This window comes from Phyllostomus hastatus, unplaced genomic scaffold (genome assembly GCF_019186645.2).
Source record: "Phyllostomus hastatus isolate PE091 unplaced genomic scaffold, TTU_PhHast_1.1 phas_scaffold_78, whole genome shotgun sequence".
NCBI lineage: Eukaryota > Metazoa > Chordata > Mammalia > Chiroptera > Phyllostomidae > Phyllostomus > Phyllostomus hastatus.
Genome location: NW_025334041.1, coordinates 108,050,211 through 108,075,620, shown reverse-complemented (window position 1 = coordinate 108,075,620; position 25,410 = coordinate 108,050,211). Strand labels below are relative to the sequence as shown.

The window sequence follows — 25,410 nt, the reverse complement described above, 5'->3', positions numbered from 1 at the left end:
TTACTGCTGGCCAGGCCCTGGAGTAAGAGCTTTACATCCTTCTGCCTTTGACCCTCACACCTCACAGGAAGCCTATGAGAAAGTGCCATTAATTGTACCCACTGTTCAGATGAGGAAACTGAAACCAAGAGAGGTTAAGGAATGATGCATTTCCGCCCACCATCCTGGGACTCTCCCTTCTCCTCCTCACTGCACGCCTGCCCCCTGCTCCCCTCAGGAGAAACCACTGCAGCCTAGAGCCACTATCCCTTGCAGTGACTTCAGGCCCCAGGCATTGACGTTAGCCCTGTCCTCTGTCTGGAGCTCTGTGAGAGCTGGTGGGCGGGCCTGGGTCTGAGTCACCACCTTGTGGCCCAGCACTGCGTCTGGCAGGCAGGCAGTGCAGGTAACTCCTTGCTGCCTGGAGAAGTGAGCCACAGCAAGGACCGTCAGGGCCCCACTCCTCTCTCAAGTCCCTCCGCTTCCTTCCTCAGCCACTTCCTCCCCTCTCCTCACCCTGGCATCCATCCCTGGCCGACCCTGTTCTCGCCTTTCCTACCGTTCCCAAGAAAAGTGGCAGCTTCTGCCCGCTCTCGGGCTGGGCACTGCTAAAGGGAAGCAGAATCTGTGATGGGCTGGACCTGGGAGAAGTGCAGGGTGCCCCCCACAGCAACTCCCCCAGTTTGAAGGGGCCCAGCCTAGACTCGAGACCTTGGTCACCTCTGAGTGGCCACTTCAGTATGTGTGAACACTTGGACGGGTGGAGGTGCGGAGTCGGAGGGAAAGGAACCATCGAGCCAAGGCCACGTTTATTTAAGGGGCACTGAGTTAAAAATAGACCCTGAGTGCCCTAGGGCAGGCAGCAAGCACAGTGACCTCTGGCTCAGACAGGGAGATGGATTGCAGGGGCCCTGAGGACCGTCTGCGCCCTGTAGCTCTCCGTACGGCCTCCCTGCCCTGCAGACACACGCAACTCTGTCGAGTGCCACACACAGCCCAGCGTTGCTGGGTGGTACCAGCTATGTTTTGTGTGCTTCACAGATTGCCGTGTTTTGCAGCAGAAGAGCGTGAACTTTAGACCTAGCAGGACCCCAGCGGGGCGTTACTGTATAACTGCGCCATTTCCACCCCTTCCCCCATTTTACAGAACAGAGGACTGAGGTCCAAAAGAAACAACTGGTTCAAGGTCTTGCCCAGTGAGGCTAGAACTGGGCTCCTGGCACCCAGCTCAGGACTCCTCCACGGTTACATCATGCTCACCATGTCAGGTTGCACAATGTCTGACTGTATTTTTTTCTTTCGTGCTCTGTTATGTAATGTCATGTAGGCAGGGGTATAGGCTGAGGGTGGCGGTGGGGAAGTCATTGGAAGGAGAAGGTGACAAAAAGGCCTTAAGGCTCAGTCAGGTACAGGCAATGAGCCCATAGCCTCCCCCGCCCAGATCGAGCCCCACTCCCCCACCTGAGACTTCTCCGCAGGTCAGGTGCAATGGGTGTGGCTCAGCACCCAGTACCCTAATTAGCGAGTGTTGACAGTTTCTGCTTTGTGTGTTATCGCTTTGGGTCCACTTATCTTTATCAGAGCCAAAGGTTGATTGGAACATTCTCGCCCAGTCTCAAAGCAACTCCACGAGGGGATTCCGCAGAGCGTTTATGACCACTGCTAATAACAGCCCTCTTTCCTCAACACAGCAGCCTGGCTTGTCTGAGAGCTGCCCCGTGGAGCCTTGGGTTCAGTCCCCACCCTGCCCACCAAGAAGACAGCACAGAGTTCTCCCCCTGGCCAGGCAAGGAAAGTGGCGTCCCAGCAAAGCTGGCTGGGCAGGGGCCTAGGCCCCCTACTCTCCAGCCTCAGGGGCCCTACAGGGATGCCCTGGGTACCTGAAGCTGCCAGGACCCCAACCAGGGGCCTCAGCCCCTGCTCCTCCAGCTGGACTAAGCGTCTTGGGCCTTATCAGCCCAAAAGGTAGAATTGTAATCTTGCCCTCTGTGCCCCAGTTCTGCCCCCTCACAGGCAGCCTCCCCACTCCCCATTAGGGTAGGGAGAGATAGGGCCGTGAAGGGGCCTGGGAAAGCTGGGAGAGGCCCTTCCTACTGCCTTTATGGCCAGTCTGATGGCAACTTTAGCCTCAGAAACGGGCCCTCGGGTCCTTCCTTGATCCCTTCACCGCCTCAGGGGAGACGGCTTCTCTGAGAAGTGATGTAAACCCTCCTGATCCTGCCATTCCCACGTGGATACCCTTGGTCCAGCAACATCAAAGAGGACCTGGGTTCAACTCTCAGCTCAGCCGCTGTCCTCTCCCTCAGGACCCTGGGCAAGTCACTTCATACACCCAGACTTCAACAGTGTCACCTGTAAAATGGGACTGGACCTTTCTCCGTCCCAGAATACCTTCCTTCCCGCTGAGACCGGTACCTGAGTTGAAGTGACCACCCCTCCTCCTCTGCCCAGACCCACCCGGAGCAGGATTCAGGGCCCTGGGTGTAGCTCTTCTGCGTCTCACACCTCACTGGGCCCCCCTTACCGCCACCCAGACCCCCTTAGTTCCTGGGTCAAGTCTCCAGGAACCTCCTAGGGGAGTTAAAGACACCTGGCGAGGATGTCCTCAGAGACCTCAAGGGGGTACAGGTCCTCGCCCAGCAGGTGTGTGTGTGTGTCCACCCGCCCTGCAGGGCATTGTCTGGAGGGGACATTGTCCGGGGGCCTGGCGGTTGCCTTTATGGCCAGGCATAAAAGGTAATCATTGACCACATCAATACCGACCTGCGCATCCGTGCCCGCCCAGGCTCGACCCTGCCAGGCCCTGGATTATTTTACAGTCACATAAAAGGAGCCTCCAGACTGGCCCCTGGGGACTTTGGCCCTCAAGGGGGGAGCGAGAGGGAGCCGTTCCCTGGAGACGCCCTCTTCTTATAGTAATATTTACTTGACCTGAGAAGAGCCCCCGCCTTTTATCAAATGCCGCTGGGGTTGCCTCCACCCCGCCTGCCAAGGCCACAGAGTCCTCGTGAGCAGGGGCCACCCCTCAGACCCTGCCTCCTCACCTTTTCTGCTGTGACCCCCCACAGCCCAGACCCACCCAGCAGGCCCCCTCCTCGGGCTGGCACTCAGGACACACCTCGGAGGTGTTTCCTTCACAGGCTTTATCTCAGTGAGCCCTCGCTGATGCCTTGGAGTCGCAACCGAGATTACTCCTGTTGACACACAGGAAAGCTCGGGCTCAGAGGGGCAGAGCCACCTGCCGAAGTCACCCGACCAGCACATGGCAGACCTCAGCCACGTCCCTACACGGCAGCAGCCTCCAGATTTGTTTGTCTGTGTGCTGAGATCAGTAGAAACAGCTCTAAGCACACAACTTTGATCTACTGATACGGATCCATAAATCATGCACATGTATGACTGAAAGCCTCTCTATTAAGTATTAGTGAATGTCTGCATGTCCTGTCGTTCAAGCCAGATTAAATCAAATGCTTGAGCAAAACCCAACAGGCAGAACATAGGAGGAATGCTCAGGCTCAGACAAGAACCCTGGGAATGTGAGTGAGCGCAGCAGAGACAGTCCTGGAAAGGTTGGGAGGGACCCGGAGTGGCCAGCCAGACCACCAGGTCTTGTCCAGAACGCAGTGGGCCACCACACAAGGTCCATGCACAGGGGCAGGGCTTCGTAAGAGCTGTTTGGGAAACTGCCCTCAGGCCACACTGCAGAGCAGGGATGCATTCTCAGACCGATGAGGTCTCTGGAGTGTAAGGCAGCCCTTCCAGAGGCACCCGGCTGGAGGCCAGTTAGGAGCTGCCACACCTCTGCATCTTCACACACCTTCTGCCATTTCCCAGCTGCCCAACCTTGGGGGAGCTCAGCGACCTCACTGGCCTTGGTTTCTCCCATCTGTAGAATGGGAGAACAGCAGGACACCCATCACAGAAATCACTGTTGCTCTGGCAGCGGGGAGAGCTGGCTGAAGGGTCTGATTCGGGGTCTGGCTCAGAGTGCACGCTGCGTGAACGGCAGCTGCTCTCGCTGCTAGAACACGCCTTCTCTTTGCTCTGCCCGAAGAGATCAAACCGACTCCTCAGTAGCCTAGTTCAGACTTCGCCTTCGAGGACCCCAGTGGACTTACGACTCCCTCCCCTGGGTTGACCCCGCTCTGGACTCACACCCCTAAAGGAGCACTCAGGGCATCATGTGACAGCTACGTACACACGTATCTGTCGCCCAGACCATCTCTGTGCTCCTGTACCAGGCACTTAATGGGCCTGGGTACACGTGGTTCAGATTGCATACCAAGTGAAACAGCGTTGGAAGAGGGGAGGGAGAAGGGAGAAGGGGAAGCGGCATGCTGGGGGACACCCTGTTCAGCGCCACCCGTGCATTATTTTACGAATCCTCTCATCCCCCTTATAGGGTAGACGTACCAGGCAGAACGTGCTATGGTAACAAACATCCCGACACTTCAGTGTTTCCAACCGTATTTCCTTCTCTCTGTGCCAGACGAGGTGCACAGGTCCCCTGGGGGCCTCTGAACCATGTTGTCCTCACTCCGGACCCCGGCTGCAGGAAGCTCCTACCAACATCGCTGTTCACTGTCACCACGGCAGCGAGAAGGCATATGACAGCTGATATATTAGCTCTCTCTGTTGCTACCTGCAAATGGCATGTGTCATTCTACTCAGATTTCATCGGCCAAAGCAAGCCGCTCGACCACACTAACTTCAAGGGGACAGTGAAGTACAGTCCTGCCAGGCCTGTGCTCCCGAGTCTGTGTCACAAAGGCCGCACAGCGTGGGTCAGGTCCATCCCCCGCTGCGCTAACCACTCCTAACTGGGTCACCCAAAGCCCCACTGTGGCAAAGAGTAGAGCCTCCCCTTCCAAAGACTATTCATCCCCTCCCTTCCCTGGAAACCATCCCTCCATAACATCAAAACACAAGAACCTCGGGCAGTCTTTATCTTCCAGGGAAACTGAACTCATCGAGGAATCAGCCTTGACTTTGGTTAGGCAGAAAAATCACTACCATACTTCACATCCAATGCCGAGACATTGCGGGTCTGGCAAGGAGCACAGGAGAGAGGGGAAAAAAAGCCAGGGGCAGCTGGCTGGGGTTTGGAATGTGATTTATTACCAAATAATTACACGCTATCTGCAGGCTGGGATCGCGCACTTGAGTCTGTGCCACAGAATAGTCTGCCCCGTGCACTTCCCAGCATGCACTGCTCTTGTTTCCATCACCACTTGCAACGGGAATTGTGTAGGCTGGGAAGACAGGTCTGCTGCGGGTGTGTGTGTGTATTGGTATGAGTGTGCCCAACAGGGAGTCAGAACGAGAGCAACGAGCAGATGAGGAGCCCCTCTTACGTGCACAGTCCCTGGTGGTGCTGTGGAGGGGAAAGGACGGGTCTCTGTCTAGCTTCTCATCCCAGATTTAAGAAAAGACTTCCATGTGCCAAAGTGAGTGCGAAACCTGGCTCCCTCTGAGAAGCAAAACTGTCTTCAACCCCAGGCAAATTTCACTCTGCTCCAGGGGCGAGTTAAAGGGGAGGCAGTCAGACAGAGGGGTGGGGGCTTGAGGGAAGGACAGGGGCAAAAATAGGCAGAGTATCAGGCAGATAAAACAGAGCAAGTGTTCAACGTCAGAGACCAGCAAGATACAGAGGGCAAACTGGGGACAGAGGCAGGGACGGCTGAGGGACAGGGGCAGTGGGGTAGGGCAGGATCATGCAGGGAGCTCAGGCTCTGGGGTGTGCTGCTCACCGGCTGGGTGACCTGGGCAGTTCGCCAGCCTCCCGAAGCCTGTGTTTCCTCAGCTGTAAACTGAGGCTGGGAGCTCCCACGTCACAGGGCTATTGTGGGATAAGCAAGCTCATAAAAAAAAAGCTAGCACAGGCCTGGCTCCAAGACCTACCGTAGGCAAGGCCCTGTTCTGCTCTCTGGGCCCTCACAGTGGGGCAGGGGGGGCCTAGTGAGAAATCCTCCCTCACTGACCCAGCCTCTATGAGCTGCAGAATGGGGAGGGCTCCCGTCCAGGAGATTCCAGTCCAAAGGGAAACCAGTTACCTAGTGGGCAGACACCCAAGAAGAGCTCCCCTGGCCTTTTTTGTCCTTCTAGTCCTTTACCGTCCATCCCTCAAGACCTTGCTAGTTCCAGGGCCCTGCTGGGGGGCGGGGAGGGGAGGGCAGGTTGGAGTTCTGGAGGCACAAGAAGAAATTTCAGAACCTGCGCTTCAGGAACTCATAGTGCAACAGGGAGGCTTACCACCCAGAAAACAAGGAATGGAAACCGTGGTGGGGGCTGGAGGAGTTCAGGGCCAGGAGACAGTGTTCGGGGAGAAGCTGGAACCTGGACATTGGAGAGGATCAGTACGGGGGAGCAGAGGGGCACTGCAGGCAGGGGGCACAGGTGGAGCACAGCTGGAGGGGCTCCTGGTGAGCTGCTGGTGGCACATAGAGAACCCTAGAAACCCGAGTGATAGGCTGGGCTGTGAGTCACATGGGAATGTCTGACCTCAGGATTACAGGGAGGATAAACAAGGGCTCTGGGGCTCTGTTTGGTCAGCAGTGGGGAGTGCAGCCAAGGGACCCAGAGATAGGTCCCCGAGGTCCGGATACAGGTGTGGGGAAGGTGGGGTGCTGAGTTCACACCCCCAGGTACAGAGGAGGGAAGGGCGACTGTGTCTGGAGGGAGTCCCCTCCTCCTGGTCTGATAGGCCTGGGGACGGGACCTCACTTACCATCCCACAGCCAGGTCCCGCTGTGTTGACAAGCGGGCCTCTCCCCCTGGCTGGGGAGCTGTGATGTGGCATTGTTAAACTGGAAGTGAGTCACAGAGCTTTTCCTTCCTTCTCTTCCTCTCCACTTTGCTTGTCTGCATATTTTCAAGTTTCTCTAGCCATCTCTCTCTCTCTCTCACACACACACCCCTTTCAAAATCCATGAACTACAAATAAGTGGTCTCTCAGCACACATACCTTGATGCAGTGAGGGGGAGAGGAGGGGCTTGGCTCAGGGTTCTGGTGTGGGCTGTGTCTGAGGAGTGCGGGACTGGGTGCCTGTGCACACAGGTGTGGTAGAGTCTCTGACATGCTGGGTGTCTCTGAGTTTGCGAGCTCCTCAGTGTGGTTGAGTTCAGGAGGGTGTATCTATGAAGCAAGCAGTGGCATACAGAGGTCTGGGAGGTTGTGGTTGGAGGCAAGTTTCCATGGGGTGGCGGGCGCTCTGCATTCACCGGCTTTGGGGACAGGCATAGGTGTCTGCGTCATCTGCCTGTGCCACAAAGGACTGGGCAAGGGTGGCGGGGTGTGTTGTGCCGGAGATGTGTCCACACGGGCATCCGCGTTGTGGAGGAGCGGGGGCTGGGCGTGGAGGAAGTGTTTCTGCCGGTGTTTGTGAGGGCGCTGGGGAGGGGGCGGTCTGTGCCTGGGCAGCCAGCCTGGCCCCGGACTGCAGATTGTGAAAGGGTTTGGGTTTGTGACTGAGGCCAGCGGCACATTTCCTTCAGCCTGGCCGTCAGCTGAAAGACGGCCTGAGTCACAGTTGGTGGCTGTGGTCGGGATCAGTGTCACATTCTCAGGGCCTCTCCAGGGGGTAGGGAAGCTCATCAGGCTGAGCACCTGGCCTAGAAAAGGAGTGAAGACAGGGCTTTGCTCCCTCCTACCCCTCTCACCCCGGTCCACCCAGCACCCAGAGCCCATCACAGAGAAAGGGCACCAGGAGCACAGGGCCCACCAGCTACCACCAGGCCGGACTCAGCTCAGTCACCCCAGGTGCCCCTCCCCCAAGCAGGTGGATCCGTCTCACACTCAGGAGTCTTCCCGGCTACACTGCAAACCCCAGAGGGCAGGGCCTCTGCCTCCCCAGCTCCCGTGTATAAAAGGAGGACAGGATATCTACAGAAAGGGGTCACTGCACCCAGGGTGAGCCTGCAGTCTTGGCCATAGGGGACAGCACTCAGCATTCAAGCTCCCTTCCTTTTCCCCTCTCCTCCCAGGAGAGAAACAAGTCAGTCTGACCCTCCCTTTGGGGGGATGGGAAGGGGATGCAGGTCCTTGGGCCATCTCTAGGGGGCGCCCACAGGCAGCCAGCATGTGCCTGCACCTGTTGATTGGTTAAATGGGCAAAAGACAAGGTGGGCCAGGGGCAGGGGGAGAGGGGCTTGAGGATCTTTGTGATCGGGGACCTGTCGGGAGGCTGTGTCTGTGAGATGTGTGACTTCTGGTACCCACTGGCCCTAGGAGGAGCACCAAGGGACCCCTCTAAGAATTCAGTTCCAGGTTCACAGAGACTGGGTGCCCTGGAGGGGGTGGTTGGGATGGTCAGGCTGTCTGTCCCTGGATGTTTGAAGGCTCCACGCCCCCAGCGATGGTGGAGGTGGGGCACTGTGGAATCACTGGAGTCTGGCTTTCTCTCTCCTCTGTGGTCCCCAAGGCAACTCCTCCCCCTAGAGCCCCTGAAGGAGTTGAAAATCCCCTACTTCAGCCCCAGGAGGTGGCAGCAGACAAGGTGAGGGGACCATCCCCCAGCATGGGCCCTGGAGGGAAGGGTCACTTGAGGGACACTTCCAAACCTAGCTGCCTTCTCCTGGGATGTACCCAATGTGTGGGGGCCCCTCCTCCCCATGTGACCAGGCTGCCTGTGAGCCTACATTGCCAGAAGGGAGGAGGCTCCAAGTTCAATTCTGACTTCAGGGGCGGCTCGGGTCCAAGGAGGAGCTGCCTTCCTCCAGCACTGCCCATTCATAAAGGGCATCTGTGCACAGGCAACACCGCCCACCTGGGGCTGGGGGGCAGGGGCTGCTCCGAACACAGGGCCACAGTGAGAGCGGGACAATGCGTCTGTGTGCGCCCTGGCCGAGGTGCCGGAGGAAGCACGGTCGGCCTGAGTGTTAATGGGCCTCCTTCCTGCCCTGCCCACACCAGCTCCTCGGTGCTCATCCCCTCTCCCCAAAATGCCCGCTTCCGCTCAGGTCCCAGCACACGCCCTCCATGGCCCTGGCCACAGATCTGTCCTGCTTTGACAAACATCCCTCTCAGCCTTCGGGTTTATGGCTTTTCCGTGTGCCTCCTTCATGTGGTTGGGAACCAACACTGCTGCCCAGAGCTGAGGCGGGCCTTGGGTGGGGGAGGCCAGGGCTAGGCTTGGGGGCGGGGCCTGGCCGAGCAACGAGAGATGGGGGACGACGCCCAGGAGAGAACGCACAGAAGGGGCATGCTCCGCGGGGTGAGCTTTGTCCTGAGGGAGGCCCAGGCAGCTGCCGCAGCCAGGAGGGGTCCCGGAAGAAGACAAGGAGGTCATTCCTGAAGGAGAGGTCACAGCAGCCCATGTGATAACAAGCAGCAACTCCAAGAATGCAAGCGGGGGAACTTGTGGGCTTGTTTTTATTTTTTGTTTTTAAATGGAACATTTATTAAGCACCAGCAGTGACCTGTGTGCTGCATTAAGTCCCATGAATTCATTATCTCATTTAAATCTCACAAAAATTCACCGTTACCATCATCCCCATTTCACAGATTACTAAACAGGCCCAGAGAGGTTAAGCCACGCGTGCCCGTGTCACAGAGCTGGTTAGTGGCAGAGCAAGGACCCAAGCCCAGGCTGGGTCCACGTGTTGAGGAGAAGCCACTACACTATTTGCATTGCTGTCAGTCACTGTCCGCTTTTACATCGGGGCCTGGGACTGCCCAGGGGACAGGTTTCCCCCACTCCACATAGCTGGGCCAAGGGACAGACACACACATCAGTGGAAGGAAGCAAAGGAAAGACATTTATGGAACATTTACTGTATGCCTGACACTGTGTTTTTACAGGTATTTTTGTTTTGTTTGTTTTTAATCTCAAAACTCCAATAAAGCAGATCTGACGCTGCCCATTTTTTACAGGTGCACCTCAGCGAGGTTTAAAGTTATTTATTAAAAGGCAGAGCCAGCACCTACACGTGACACCCCACCACCAGCCTGATCTGTGCTCTGGGGGCTCCAGCCTGCGGGAAGGAAGGCTGAGAGGAAGAGGGAGGTGAGGCCCAGCCCCCACAACCCCAGCCCCAGCGAACATCCTCTCTGCCTGCCTTTGTTCCTAAAACCGAAAAAGTGATGATGGTTTTCCTTCCTCTCTTTAAGAAAACAACAGAATCAAAACAAACAGAGAAGGGGAACTCCCCTCCTGTAGCTTTGCCAGAAATAAAAGGAAGAGAGAGTCTCAGCCATGCCCTGGACCTCCCCACTGCGGAGACAGGGTCCGGAGAGGAAGGGAGAGCACCCCTCATGAAAACCCAAGGCCCCAGCATCCCACCTCCCCACCTCCGTCCTGACTTGAGCTTGGCCTGGCCCCTTGTCACCTCCCCTCCCAGGATCCCAGACACTAATGCAGCCAAAAGTTCCCAGAGGGCTTTAGTAACTCCTAAAGAAGGGCCCAGAGGAAATAAAAACATGGAAGTCCCAGAAATAAAAACAGCCCCCAACATGCACACCTTGACCCTCCAAAGCAGCTCCCACTCGGGGCTCCCAGTCCCTGCCACATTTCTTGCTCCCAAGCGCCCTGCACTGAAGCCCAGAGGAAGAGCTCCACAGAGTCCCTTCCTTCCTATAGTCGGGCTTGTCTGTAGCTTAGAGGGCTACCGCAATCAGAGTCTGGAGTAGCTTCGGCCCTGTGGTGGGTCATGCAGGACACCTACCCCAGGGCGGGTCAGGGCCCTCCCATTTATCACAGACATCAGTTTGTAGTTCCAAGATGTCTTATGCCGACTGGTTCTTTTGGGATGACTGACAGCCACAGAAATCTGCCCTCTGCATACAGGTTGGTGGCCTCAAAGGCTCAGCAGTGTCATCCTCACGGAGCCTGCAGTAACAGGACAGGCCCTCGCAGCACCCGCCCATCGGTCAGCTTCACTCTGCAACAGGGACTCGAGGGCCCGCAGCACCCAGTGTAAACTGCCTGGGTAGGTTAAGGAACGTGCGGTCTGTGTTCAAGCTCGGTCTGGGGAATAGTTTTGCCCCATTGAATTAGTCTCAGCAAATACTAAATGAGGACCTAGTTATGCACTCTGTACCTGGTTGTGCGGGAAATGTGAGAAAACAGAGGGGTCCCCCGGGGACCTGGGAGAGATGGTGCCGAGAGAGCACTGTGCCAGAACGAATAGAGAAGGGTCTAAACTTCTCTCCCGTGGGAGCTGTGGGAGTTTAGAGAGAGCGTGTGGGTGCTGTCGCTACCAGTTTGAGGATGACGGCACCACAGGACCCCGAGCTCCCTGAGGACAGGGACTGTCTGCCTTGTATTCCAGGGCTGACAGGTCCTGCACTCACTAAATGCTCAGTTGGTGTCTGCTGGACAAATGGCCACTGTTTGGGCTTCCCTGGCAGCAGAGGGTCACAGGTCAAACCAAGACTAGTCTGAGGGCAGGGCTGAGGCCCGGTCTCCCACTCCTCCGAGCAGTCCCTTTCCCTCAGCACCCCAGCGCCCCGCTTCACCCTCTCTCCTCTGAACAGTCATCCTCCATCCAAGTGGCCTCTGGCGTTATCCTGCCAAACCACAGGTCACCGTGCACTGCCCTCCCTCACAGGCCTTTGCTGTCTCCACATTGCCCCCCCAAAGAAAGCCTAGGACAGCTGTCTCCTGCCCCACTGCTGAAGTAAGAACTGGGGTTGGGAGACCAGGCTCCACACTCGGGCCCTGGATTGAGTTTCTGGGTCTACCCCTCACCAGGTGGTGACCCAGGACAAGTTACTGATACTTCCCAACCCTCTGTTTCCTGTCTGTAAAATGGAGGCGCTAAGAGTAGTCGTTCACAGAGGTTTGGCGAGGATTAAATGAGGTACATCCTACATAGGGATACACAGCGGGTTTTCTCTGGATGATCGTTTTGCCTCCCCACTGGTGCAGGAAGGCTCTTGAGGGCAGGCACCACGTGATGGTTGCCCTGCATTCCCTCCAGGTCACAGCTCCCTGTTGTGCCTTGGTGGGAGCTCAGTAATGCCTGCGGCCCAGGGGTTAGAGCCCAGAAAGGGGGCCCAGAGCTGGTGGATTGGATTTTTACCCAGTCCAGGCACACTCCTACTCAATTGTTAAGACCCTGCTCTGCCTGCCTCCTCCAGGAAGCCTTCCCTGATGCTCAGTTGGGTCAGGCCCCTGGTGTCTCCACTGCTCTCATGGCGGATAAGTCTTGATCAATGCACTATTATAGAGTAGTTCTCAGTTTAGGCAGCTGACTCGGAGGGGCCTGTGACCCCTCTCATTCCACTGTGGGGTCTGGCTCAGCTGCAGCCGGATGAGGTTTTGATGAACAAATTAATGAATTTGCTCTGTGACCTCGAGCAAGTTCCCTCTGTACTGTTCTAACAAGGGGAAAGCACTATATTTCTGAGAGAACAAGGAAGGGTCCTGAAGATGGAGGGGACAGGGAGAGGAAAGGAATGGAGAGCTCCGTGACACCCTCTATGACCAGATAGGATCTGGAGTGGTGGCCACAGTGACCCACCCAGTGAGAGCCAGGGTAGAGAACTGCTTTATCCCCGAAGTGCCCCTGGTTGGGAGCTGTCCCACACGAGGTGGAGGTGTCTGTTTCTAGGCTCTTCCAGCCAGTAACCTGGTCCCCAAGGCCTTCCCACTGGCCCTGCCCCACCCTCCTGGCCAGCAGCACCAGTGACCTTGACCCAGTCACCATTCATGTCTGGATCTCCATGTTCTCCTCTCTACTGACCAGGGCTCAAGGTGCCATCATGGGCTGCTGCCAGGGATGGAGTCCTGGCTGGCTGACCCCCCTCCCACCAGCTGGGATGTTGGTCCAGGCAGGCTGGTTTCAGGTTTCAGCTTTCGGAGTGTTTTCCTGTCTAGGGCACTTTCTATTTTTTAATACTTTTCCTATCGCAGCCAAACAACAGAAAAGGAAATTGGTGAGCCTTCTACCAGCCAGAACGGCGGGGGTGGGGGGTGAGCAGAACCCACCCAGGGAAAAGCCAGAGCAGAGGCAGGCCAGGAGGGGGAGAGGCCCCTCCAGCCCTTCCCCACCCTCCCACTCCCATCCCCACCAGGCTGACTCATTGTTTTGCAACAAACAGCAGGCAGCCAGGCAGCCTCTCCAAGCCCAGACTCAAAAGCAGGCTGGGTTCAGTCCTGGTCCTCCCAACGGCCCAGCCAGGCCCAGAACGATTGGGTTATCTCTGCAGCCCCTTTGTCTGGGGCGGCCAGTTGCTTCACCCACGGTAAATAAACTCTGGGCACGGAGGAAAGAAGGAACCCCATTATCTGTTATCTCCTGGGTCCCCCTGTGGATGGATAGGGCAGGGCATTCAGAGATCCCTCTCCCGCAAAGAGGCTCTGCCAGCAGAGAGGAGGGATTTCAGAGCACAGCATCCAGACACTGGTGCCTGAGTTCAAATCACAGCGTTGCCACTTACTGCTGGTGACTTCGGGCAAGTCACTGACCCTGTCTGCTCCCACCTCCCTATCTGCAAAATGCCTGGATCATAGTACCAACTTCATAGAGCTGTTCTGAGCATTAATGAGTTCATATTCACAAAGGGCTACATAAATGAATTTTTAAAAAGCTATATATAAATGCTGTTAAATAGGGGAGATGGGGGTGGTTATAAGTAAAGTTAAATAAAATAAACGCACTGGCCAAGGCCAGGCTGGGAGGGGATCTCCCGGTCCTCAATCTCCCCACCCCCTTCTCTTCGCAGCAGGCAGGGCTCCCTCACTCACTCTGCATCCCTGAGCTAAGGCCATTGATGGGCCTCAGCGGGACAGCCCACTCAGGCCCCAAGCTCCTTTTCAAATGGAAGTGGTGCAGGGGAAATCCTCCAGGGAGGTAGGCGCCAGCCTGGGAGGGTCTGGCCACCTGACCGGTTGCACGGAGAGGCTTTTTGGCTTCCTGCCAGAGCTTTTGGAATTTCAAAAGATATCGCTATGGACAGCCTGCAAGGGTGAGGTGGTGGAGGGAGAGGGGTAGTGCTGCAAGCTTTCCCCTGAAGTCCCATCGTGGAACCTGTCCTGCCATTTCGTCTGGACTGATTTCCCCAAATAGCTGGTTTCCTCGTCTCAAGTTCCAGATTCGGATTCTGGTTATGCCACTGAAGAGCCGCAAGCCTTCGGGCAGGTTGCACACTCCCTCTCTCTCTGAAGCTCCATTTCCTTGCCTGTAACAAGAGATCACCAGCCTGCCTTGCATGGCCGGCAGGGGATTAAATAAGGCTACACAGGCGCAGCTCTGGCAGCGGCTCCTGGGCGCCGACTCCTTGCCCCCAGCCTGACTCCATTTGGCAGTATACTGGTCCCCACCCCTCCCCACCCCACCCCCACTCCCTTGCTTCCTGCATCCTTTCTGGTGAGTCTGAGCACCTGAGACCAGCTTCTCAGTCTCTTCCCTCCTGGTTCCCCCCAACCCCAAAGTGCCAACATCACACAGAAGTTAATAGTGCGCATTAGAGCCCCAGGGATAAGGGCTGAGGGCTGACATCCAGGCTCTTCCATCACTAGCTGTGTGACCCTCATGGTCCTGGGTCCTATCCAAGCCTCTTTCCTCATTCATTCATTCAGCAAATATTTCTGAGCACCTACTTTGTGCCTGACACCGCAGGGTGCTGCAGGTTCAGTGGTGGATGAAACAGATCTGATCCCTGCCTCGGAGAGTTATAGTCCAGCAAGGGAGACAAATATTAAATGCACATCCAAACACAATTCTTGAGTGCCACAGAGAGTGAAGGGTGCTGGGGGATAAGAATCTTTCCTGGAGGGTGTAAGAGAAGGTCTCCAGAGCTTTATGCCAGGACCTGAAGGATACCTGGGGCTGGTAAGAGCTGAAGGAATGATAAGGGGCAGAGGCAGAGAACATAGGACAGGCTGCAGAAATACATGCACAAAGGCCCCGAGGTCAGAAGAGTTTGGAACTCATACTGAAAGGGGTCCATACAGAGTGAGCAAAAGAGAGACTGAAGGTGAGGGTGGAGAGTAGAAATGACCAGACCTGGTGAGACCGGAAAGACCTCGGGGGAGACTTTGGACTAGAACCGTTGAATAGCTTTAAGGGTTGGAGGGATGTGGTTAGAGCTCTCTCCAGAATGTCTCCAGAGCTGAATGGATAATGGCTTGGCATGGATTCCAGATGCGGTTGGACCGGGAAGAGACCGTGGAGCTGGAGAGCAGGGAGCAGAGCCAGGGCATGCTTAGGGAGTGAGCACAATAGGGACTGGTGACAGGGTGGTTATGCAGGTGAAGCAGAAGGTGTCAAACATAACTCTTGGGTTTCTGATGTGGGAAATGGGGGTGGGGTGTAGGGCCGATTATTGAAAGAGAAAGCCTCAGGGTAAAGGCAGATTCGCATAGAAGGAGTTTAGTAGTAGAGATGTACGTTTAAAATGTGTATATCAAGTAGGCAGCTAGATACATCAGCCTGCAGTTTACATGGGGGGTCTAGATGGAAAAGTGGAAATTGTTGAAATGGAATGAACATGGGAATGGACAAGACTGACTGGGAGAGAATAATTCATGCTAATCAAAGAGGACCAGGCCCACGGCCTGAGGAGCACCCCACTGAAGTGTCAGGCAAAACTGGAGCCTCAGTTTTTATCAACGGTGAAACTGAGATGACAGTGTGTTAGCTCACAGCAGAAGTGAGGATTATACTATTAAGTAATGGATGCAGGAATGTACCCAGGGTCTAGCACACAGCAACTGCAAAGTAATTGGGTAGGATGGGTAGGCAAGCTGTGATGATGCATTTAGTCAGCAATGTCCTTCATTTGCAAGTGATAAGAACGCAAACGAGCTTTAGAAAAAGAGGAGCTTACATGAAGGCTTCAGGATATCTCCTACAATCAGAGGGAAAAACTGAATCACCAGACCAGGCCCAAAGGGCAGGAGCCGGGTCCTTCAAGAGACTCTCACTAAGCCTCTCGTCTCTGCTTCCTGTTGGGACTGGCTTCTTTTTCTCACTGCCTCGGACTCGCCCTACGTGACAGGGGACACAGCTGCTGGCCGGGCCTGCATGTCAGACCTCAGTGTTCCGTGGACCAGACCGCTCTGTATTCATGCTCTTGCTGATACCGAGTTAACAAAGTCCCAGAGCAGGACTCTTGAGTGGCTCAGCTCCTTGCGGACCCACCCCCACACCACTCCGTGTGGGGAGCAAAGGGGCTGGTGTTGGCATACCCGGTCATGGCCCTGATAGAGGAGGGAGAGGGCTGCTAGGTTGGTAAAACTATCGGTGGCCCCTCAAATTATGAACCTGGAAATGTGCTTGCAATTGAGAGAGGGAGCTAATTTCGTACCTACAGCTGACGCACAACAAAACCCAACACCTGGCTCTGTTGCCCTCTACCCATGCCTAACACCCCCTCAATAACCAGCCCCGCCCTCCCCCACCCCCAGCACGCCATCACCGGGCCTCCCCAATAACCTCACCTCGTCTCCTGGTCCCATGGCGTTACCACCCTCCCTCCAGCTCATCCTTGCAGATGGACCTCCTTTTGCCCCTACTTTGAAAGGTCCCCTTTTTCAGAGCATTCAATGGCCATCCTAGGGCTGAGGCCATTTTCCTTGGACTGACCTCTCAAACTTTCCCCTTCTTGGGTCACCACTCGGCCTCTATCAGTCTGGCTTAGCTTACCCCACACCCCCTCCCGAGATGGCCCCCTCCCACTGGCCTCGGAACGGCCTGCTCGGTGTTCACCACTCACACTTGGGGGGGCGGGGTGCCCACTGCCGGCCACGCACGGAAGCTAGAGAGCCCTTTCATGTGCGTTCTTCGTCTCACTCCCTCACTGACTGGCCCACCGATGCTGACACCCCCGTTTGACAGAGAAGAAACAGACTCAGCAACTGGCCGGGACTCGAATCCAGACTGATGACCGCCCTCGAAACCTTCCCTCTAAAATGGGGGCCGGAACCCTGCGGCCCCTCGGGCCAAAATCTGCCCACGGTCCACTCCAGTGCAGCACAAGAACCAGGATGGTTCTTACGCGGTGAGGGGAAAAGTCAAAAGAAGCTTAACATTTTGGTGCATGTGCACGTCACATAAAATTAAAACCTCATCGTGCTTAAATGAAGTTTTACTGGAACACAGCTACAGTCTTGCATTTAGATGTTTTTTTCCGGCGGTTCCGCACCACAACAGCAGAGCCGAGTAGCTGTGACAGAGACCCTCCTGAAATGCTGACTGTGGCCCTTCGCACAAGTTTGCCGACATTGCTGTCCCAGACTTGACCGCTGGCCTACTTCACCTTGCTGCCCCAAGGCCCCATGGAGTCTAACCTCCCCACCTCCCGGTGGGGTGCTGCCCTTCTCTGAGTGCTGAGCCTGCTATGGAACCCTGGAGGGAAAGAGCTTTCTGAGAACATCCAGAAAATGCTTCTAAAGCAACCCCGACTAGGGTCCCCCTGGCTGAACCAGGCTGTCCTTCCTGGGGTCAGTCATGGGAGGCCCTCTCCCCAACAGGCCCTGACCCATCTGGAGCGCGCTCAGGGACTTGTTTGGTTCACCAGGAGCCAGCGGCAAGAAGAGGAGCAGAAGGAATGAATGGGTCTCCTCCAGAAGGAGGGGTCTGAGGGTTGTCCTGGAGACCAAGCGGGACCAGGAAAGAAAGCACTAGGCTTGAAGGCTGGCATGTAGTAGGGGTCTAATAACCGGCAGCTTTGGGGAGAAGGAGGTAGGCCATGGGAAATTCTGAAAGCTCTTGCCTTTTGCTTGCCGCAAGAGGCTCTGTGTAAACTAGGAAAAGGCACCTCTTCCGCCAGCACAGGCAGCCCTGCCCACAGTGGACGCCTGTGGAGACCGGGGGTGGGAGCCGTGCTGCAGCCCCCACGCCCAGCCTCAAACCAGGCACGTGAGTGCAGTGGATGCACTTCACTGCGTCCACTGCGGGCCCTGCTGGACCCGAAAGTAGAGAGGCCCTGGGTGGGGTGCCCTGAATTTCTCCCATCTTGGCCACTAGCTCCTGTCAGTCCACAAACCCTCCTTCACTTCCATTTCTTCTTCTGTAAAATGGGGATGCTGGGCCTGCCTTCCTCAGGCAGTTCTGAGGATGAAATGGGGAGCAGATGTAGAAATCAAGGGAGGAAGGTTTTGGTGTTAGTTAGCCCAATGACCAAATGGAAGTCTGCTGTTTGGGGTCCTCCACAAGCTGCTAGGGCTTTGTCGTTGACATTTTCAGACATCATATGTTGCAGTGAGCTCGGAAGGCAGAGGGCTATATTTTGCCCCTAATCTACCATAGCTAACATCACCCTATATTTATTTTATCTTGCTTTTCAGGCTAGGGGGGCAGAAGCTCCAGGGAGGGGAAAACCCTAGAGCAGCCCTTCTCAGACTTCACTTTGGGGTCTGCTGGAGACCGGACGCTGATGCCGCAGGTCTGGGGTGCGGCCTGAGGGTCCGCACTGCTAGCAGGGTCCCAGATGACGGCCATCTAAGGGCTGCGCTCTGTCACAAGGACCGGGAAGACCCTAGAACAGCCTGAGGACATGGGACTAGGGTTCCCTTGCCCCAAGGGGGGCAGTGAGAGCAGGGGAAGCCTCTGGCATTCCTGCAGTGGGGCTTTGGGAAGTTGGGGCAGGGACAGGGGCAGGCTCCCGGACGCCTGGGAGCAGCCCGGCCGAATCGCCAGGTCTGGGAACCCTGGGCGGGAAAGCCTTCGGAAAGGCCCTAGACCCTCGGCGGGGGGCACCGAAGCTGGGGACGTGGGGAAGGGATGGTTTCCCAGATCAAAGCAGGATCCCCAGCCTTTGATTCAAAAGCGAGCACCCTCTCTGGAGGCTGACTGGAGTTTGGGGCTGGCTGGCCTTGGGGCCTGGGGTGTGAGTGGTCAGAGGCCTGGCCGGTGGTCTTTTTGCATAACAGCTTGTCTGCCTAACAAAAGGGCGGTCCTTGAAAGGCTGTAGGGGGCTGTTAAAAGCTTCCGGCAATGGCTTAATTGGGGGCGATTAAAGTGTCCTCCCCAGGAAGACCAGTCCTTCAAAGGCCGACCAGGCCTGGCTCCACTACCCTCAGCACCTTTCCCCGGGGCCACGCCCCATGCGGTGGCCCTGCCCCCAGCCTCTCCCCTCCCCCGCCTTGGGCCCCCTTCCCTGCAGCTCCCCGCAGACCCAGGAAGTGGGCGATGGGACTCTTTGGCCAGCCCGTCTGGGGGGATTCCGTCCTGGCCCCTGGACCATCAGCACCATTTGTTCACACAGTTTGGTCTCGTGGCTGAGTCTGAGGTGGGAGGGCTTGGAAGCTGAGCTAGAGACACAAATGGCCCCAGAATCAGCCCGCCTGGAGCGCCCTTGCTGCCTGTCCCCCAGGACACCTGGACTGCCTCTGGGAACCCCCTTGAGCTCCCTTACCAGCCCCTCTTCCCAGGGCCCCCGCCTGTCAGGAACTTCGCAGTCACTGTGGGGTCCCACGGCCTACCACACGTCACTCTCCCAGACATCTGCTGAGCACTCTACCTGGGAGGCAGTGCTGGTTCACAGGTGCCCAGACGGGGACCATGGCTGGGAGGAGTGAATAGGCAATATTATTGGGGCGTGATCCAAGGTGAAATGACGTGAACTATAGAAGCAGGCCCCCACCTTGCGTGGGACTAGGGAACAGAGGGGCAGCGGAGAATTTCTGGAAGCAACAGAGCTCAGTTAGAATGCAGTCGGCTCGATTTGGCCCATTTGCCAACCCTGATGTTAATAGCAAGGCTGAGGCTGGCTTCGCTAACAGACCTTGCCCACCTAACCAACTAGGGAAGGGAAGTGGGAGGGGAAGTGGGGTAGAAATAGTTGCTCGTGGGCTCCAGAGCCCAGTGGAGTCTCCAGATACCTCCACTGGCTGAGCCACCCTATGGTGGGCCGCCTTAGAGGATGCTTTGGGTGCTGTTCCCTCTCTCATCCCTTGAGGCCCTCTTCCCTCCTCCAGGCCTTCGGGGGCTTGTTTCCTCCCCACTCCCTGCCCTCACCTCCATCATCGGGCTGGCTGACCCACCAGTCCTGCTCTGAGGCTGGGAATGCTGGAGCCAAGGGCCTCTGGGGTTACCACATCCCGGGAAAGGAAGGTCCATCCTCTTTCCAGGGTGAAGCTGGGAGGCAGGGAGGCATAGGCCTGAACTGCAGGCTGTAGAAAGCCTCCATTTGACATCCCCGGCCTGTTCTGAGTCCTCTCTAGAGAGGTGTCCTTCTCTATCCTCTTGACCACCTGATGGTTTGCCTGTCATGTTCCCAGAACCTTCTCTGGCTCTCTGAGGCCCCTACAGAGGAGGACCAAGCCAGCAGAGGCCCTGACAGGGGGCTGGGGACAGAGGCTCTGAGCAGAGCCTTCTGACTGTACCCCCAACACCAGGCAGGTGCCTTGCCTTTGATTTTCATCAGTTGCTTATCTCGGGGACCTGGATGCTGGTTCTGTCTGTGGCATTGTATCTGAAGGCTCCTGGGGGGCGGAGCCACCCGCAGACATCACTGTAAGGCAATTCTGCAGCCGGCCAGCCTCCGCCTGGCAAAGAAGCCATCCAGACTGCCAGATTTGTCCACTCGAGATAAAACCTGAGCGGCCCCTCACAGGGGACGCACGCAGTGAGTAGACATGCCTAAGAAGCAGGGATATGCAGACTAGGAAAGGAGCTGTCTGTTCCCCCCATCTCACACCCCCAGACTCACTCCTTTACTCCTAGAGTGACCACCTGTCCAATCTGCCTAAGATTGAGTGGGTTCCCAGGATGAGGGACTTGTAAATTGAAAACCCAGACATACCAGGGCAGACTCTCGTGCTTTGCTCAGGATGGAGGGGTTTCCCAGGACGGGCTTTCAGTGCTGAAACCGGGACAAGCTGGTCCCCCTCCCTCTTCCCTGAAGCCTGGCCTCTGCTCCCACCAGTCCCCTGAGACAGTACACAAAGGCCCCGCCAACCTTCCAGCACCGGTTCCTGCCGCCTTCTCTCCCTCCTCCTGGCCCTGGGGGAAAGGCAGGGTGGAAGGCCCGGTGCAGCGGGGGTGGGGCTAGAGGTCAGGGAAGTGAGGCCTTGCTGTCCCACCCTCTCTAAGCCGGTTTCTGGGCATGTGCCCCTTATCACCCCCTCACACTATCTGACCGTTGAGGGAGTATCTCCTCACCCACCCCTGCCTTGCCCTGACTCAGATAAGCTGAGGGGCCACCCCAGGAAAACAGAGGTGAAGCTGCGGCCTGGGTCCTTCCCTGCCCTCCAGCTCCCTGCCTGACCTTTGGCCTGACCTTGGCCAGAGAAGCAGCAGGGCCTCCTCTAGGGGCTTACACAGCCTGGGTGGACAGGAATTCCAGTGCTCAGTGACAGATGACAAAACCGAGGCAGGAGAATCAATGTGGCCTGCCCAAGGTTGCTGGGCCCAACCCACAGAACGTGGGGGCTGGAAGGGGCCTCAGAGCACACCCACAGGCCACTGTGAGGGTGCCTCCTGCAAGGTGTGCATTGGGTCCAGCTGGGGAGAAAGACCCACAAAGGAAGACTCAGCGCTTCCAGCTCCCAGCTGGTCTTGGCCCACCTCCCAGCCCAGCCCAGCCCAGGGCCCCCGGGCCTTCTGTAGGTCTCTCCCCGCAATGAGGCCCTCTCTTTGTGCCAAAGCTCTGCCACTCACAAGTCCCTCTGGGTTCCCATTGCTCTAGGACTGCTGGACATTCCTGACCTTTCCTAGACCCCAAACAGCACCCCTACTTCTGTCCTCTGGGCGGTAGCTGTGGCCACACAGCATTCCTCGAGGTCCTCTAATGTGCCAAGTCCTTTCTGCTTCCGCTCTCCCTGTCCCCCACCCCCACAGGGAAGGGACATCTTTCCTTCACCGGGACCTGTGGAGACCCGTTGGTCCTTCGAGGCCCTGCTTGCCTGCCCCTCCCACAGGAGGCTTCCCGGAACATGTGAGGCAGAAACATGCTTTTCCCCAAATGGCTCGTCGTGTGCCAGACGCTGTGCTGGGCCCTGGGTCTCATTTAACCCTCACACAAGAAACTGTGGCCCAGAGAGGGAAAGGCACAGGCCCCAGGTCACTGAATCCAAACGGAGGGAGGCAGGGTCAGGCTCTTGCGGTTTGGATCCGGAGCCTGAATCTGCCTTCTGCTCTTCTGCTAGAGCCCCTCGCACACCTTGGGGTGTGTAAGCTTTTTATTTCCTGCCCTGGTCTAGAATCTCCTTAGGGCAGGGACCAGGGGCCTGGAGTGGTTTCCTAAGGAGCCTTAGCATTTGCTTAGAGAACTCAGAGAAGGACCTTTAATCCAGGCCCCTGTGTAGCCCTAGAGGAAAGTACAGAATTGTTATTACTGCTCACACCAGTTTCTGAGGAATCCCTGCCTGGCTTCTTTTTGCCTCTGGGGGCCTGGTCCCAGCCCGAGCGTGGGATGTGGGTGGGGCAGCCAGAGAGGGCTGGGAGCTTGGCTCCTGGGGGCTCCCGGAGCCTCCCCACCACCTCCTCTAAGCAGATGTGCCTGCTGCCCCAAGCCTGCCTTAGCCTGATCCCCCATACCTCCCCGCTGCCTGTCCCATCTGAAGGGTGTGTCCTGATCCCCACGCTGACTCTCATGTTCTGCCCGCTGCACTCTCAAACTCACACGGGTCACCGGCGGCAAGTCCCCTGAAGGAAGGGACAGAAGAAAAGGAGCTCTGCTTTGGGGCAGACCCTATGGCTTCCTGCCGGGTTCAGTCCCCTGGTGGGTGGCAGCCAGCTTAGAAACACTGGGCTGGGAGAGGAGGTACATTCATGCCCAAGGGTGAGCCTCTGTGTGTGTGTGTGTGTCCATGTGCCCGTGTGTGACTGTGTGTCCATGTGTGAGTGTGTGTGTGAGTGTGATTCACATCCACCCTGGTGCAATCTGCCTACGTGCTGGAATTCCTGGGTGTGTGCCAGCACGCTCGCAGCAGCCCCCCTCCCCCCACACCACCAGCTCCTCACTCACCCCTCAGGATGCTCCCCTGCCGGCCTCACCCTGGGCCTGCTCTGACCCTCCCCCCACACTGTTAGCCCTGATCCCTGACCTGCTGACCTACGTCACAAACACTGGCCATCTTCTTCTGGCTCCAGCCTGGAGTTTCATCACCCTTGCTTCCTGAGGGCAAAGCTGACTCCTTTTCAGATCACCCCCAAAGCCCAGTTTAGGGCTGGGGTCACGGCCTTGCCGATACACACTCACTGACCTGAATTAAAACCTACTGCATTGAAAGGAACTGCATTCAAGTGAACAGAAGCAGAGCACACTAGCTTTCCTCTTTCATCTTTGAAATCTTTTCCTCTCTGTATCTTTCCATCTGTACTTTCTCTAACTTGTTGGCTGCCTCTGTCGTCAGCTTACAGAGGACTTCCTCGTGCACTGTATCTCACTGAGATCTCCTGACAATCCTTCAAGATAGCAACGCTTATCCTCATTGCTCAGATGAGAAAACTGAGGCTCGGGGCCGCTGCGTGACTCACCCAGGGTCACGTGGCCGGGAAGCAGGGCCTGGAATCCTCACGCCTGAATGGACACCACCTCCGGCCCTCGGTAAAGTGTCTCCTGGGTTAGAGGTGATCATGACCTCATCCCCTCTCCACCTCCTGAGGTCGCCGTGGGAAGGAGATGAGCCAGGGCCCCCCAGGCCAGGGCTGACCCCACCCAGCCAACACTCCCAGCTACAGGAGAGGCAATGAGGTCTGTGGACATTGTTCCCGGCCTATGGTTACTGATTTGACAACAGTTCCATTCCTCTTCAGACAGCCAGGGAGTTAATGATTAAGGAAGGGATTAAATATTAACCACCTGTCGGGCCATGGCCTCTAATGTCTGTCTGCACCTGAGCCTACTTAAAAACACCTCTCACCTGCTGTGGGCCAGCCCCACAGGGCCTTGGAGCCCCTTGCTTCTGGCCGCTACCTCCATGTGTACCCACCCTGGCCTGGCCTTAGCCCACCTTCTTCCTACCCAAGCCCACCCCATCATGCTGTTGCATACCCCAGCAGGGACCCAATTAGTTTTTCTCTATCTTGTCAGCTGCAAGCCACACCGCTGGAAGCAGTCCTGGTGGGCTTTCTGGAGGAGGAGGATTTTCCTGGAGCTAACTGCTATGTGTTCTTGGAGCCTGGAGGGCAGCCCTAGTCAGTAGGTTACATTCCTATGTGTGATCTAGTTCATCAGTATTCTTATCTGCTCTCTAAGTCCTTCTTCCACCTAAAGACAGCTCTGACTCCACACGTACCAGGCCCCAACACCCCGGGCTACAGCGATTTGTTTCACTGAGGTATCCCAGAGGAGTGGTACCCTTCCCAACCAGGCCTTTCCTTTCTCTGTTTTAGCAGTGAGGACCTGGGGGCCACCTCCAGGAAGCCTCGCACACTAACCTGAACCTAAGCGCTCCTGGGCCTTGCTCCCCCCGCGTCCCTCAGCCCTGGGTGATTCAGGCTGGCGTGGGCTGTTGCACAGCTGCAGGAAACTGGCTGCATCTGTTAGAACCATCCTTTGAAGTTCAACCGTGCAGCGCTTGTGGCCCTCAGAAGGCTGGGGGTGGGGACAGCGCTATCACACCCAAGCCCCAGGCCTGCCCTCCAGCGAGTGAGTGAGCCATGGTCAGCCTGCCCGCTTCAGGAACCACAGACAGTATGACACAGGGCTCGCTCAGTCTTTTTCTAGAAAAAAATGAACTCTTCATTCAGGAAACAATGCTATGGAAGAGCTCTCAGTCTCTGCTCACGGAAGCCCTGGGTTTGCGGGCAGAACACCCACATGGGCTGGTACTTTGCTTGCTCTGCTTCCTGTGGAGCTGCATGCCCACTGCGAGCTTGGTGATGGGCGTTATCACCCCTACTTTACAGATGGGGAAACTGAGGCTGGGTGTGGTAAAAGGATTTGACCAGGTTCCAACAGCCAGAAAGTGGCAGGGGCTGGCTGGCCAGACCCAAAAGCCATACAAAATGTTGAAGAATCTAGGACTGTGCTTCCCATAGCTGCCTCACCCCCCAGTTCAGATCTTCTCCAAACCACGGACTGTCTTTCTGTTTACCTCTTACCTTGTTGCACTTATGTTGATACTTGTATTCTGCATCCTGTAGGGCACCCCTGCATGGGACTCTTCCAAGCAAAGGTTCTCCTTGTCTCCTAAGTACCGAGATGATGTGACCCAAGGAGACATGTGACATGGAGACTCGGGCACTCTGGAAGGGAGTTGCTAAGTCCCTCCTATAACAGGGCTCATCACTTTAAGATGTTTTGTTAAGCTTCCTACAGAGACTTCTAGAAGGGCCCGCTGCCTGCCTTCTTTCTGCAGGTTGTCAGTCTTACTAGACCGGCCTGCCTCGAATCAGCATTGCACGGTGGTTTCCTCACACCATCACCTGTGTTTACAGCTGAGGAAACCGAGGCCCCCAAGGTCGAGGTCGAGTGCCTGGCTGGCTGGCTGGCTCCCAGGTGAGTGTTTCAGGGCAGCAAGTGCAATGGCACCAATGGGGGCTTTCAGGCTAACACCTGGGAGGTTGCCTTGGGGGCTACGGCTTCTGTCTCAG

The 25,410-nt window shown here is 56.6% G+C and overlaps 1 long non-coding RNA gene across 1 annotated transcript in view; it reads right to left on the bottom strand.

Annotated features, from left to right (window-relative positions):
- Positions 1-4,561, bottom strand: part of LOC123811924 — a 56,554-nt gene extending 51,993 nt beyond the window's left edge. Inside the window, exon 1 of the long non-coding RNA XR_006784454.1 lies at positions 4,393-4,561. This is a non-coding gene — a long non-coding RNA (uncharacterized LOC123811924). The remainder of the gene's footprint in view (positions 1-4,392) is intronic.
- Positions 4,562-25,410: the final 20,849 nt, after the last annotated feature.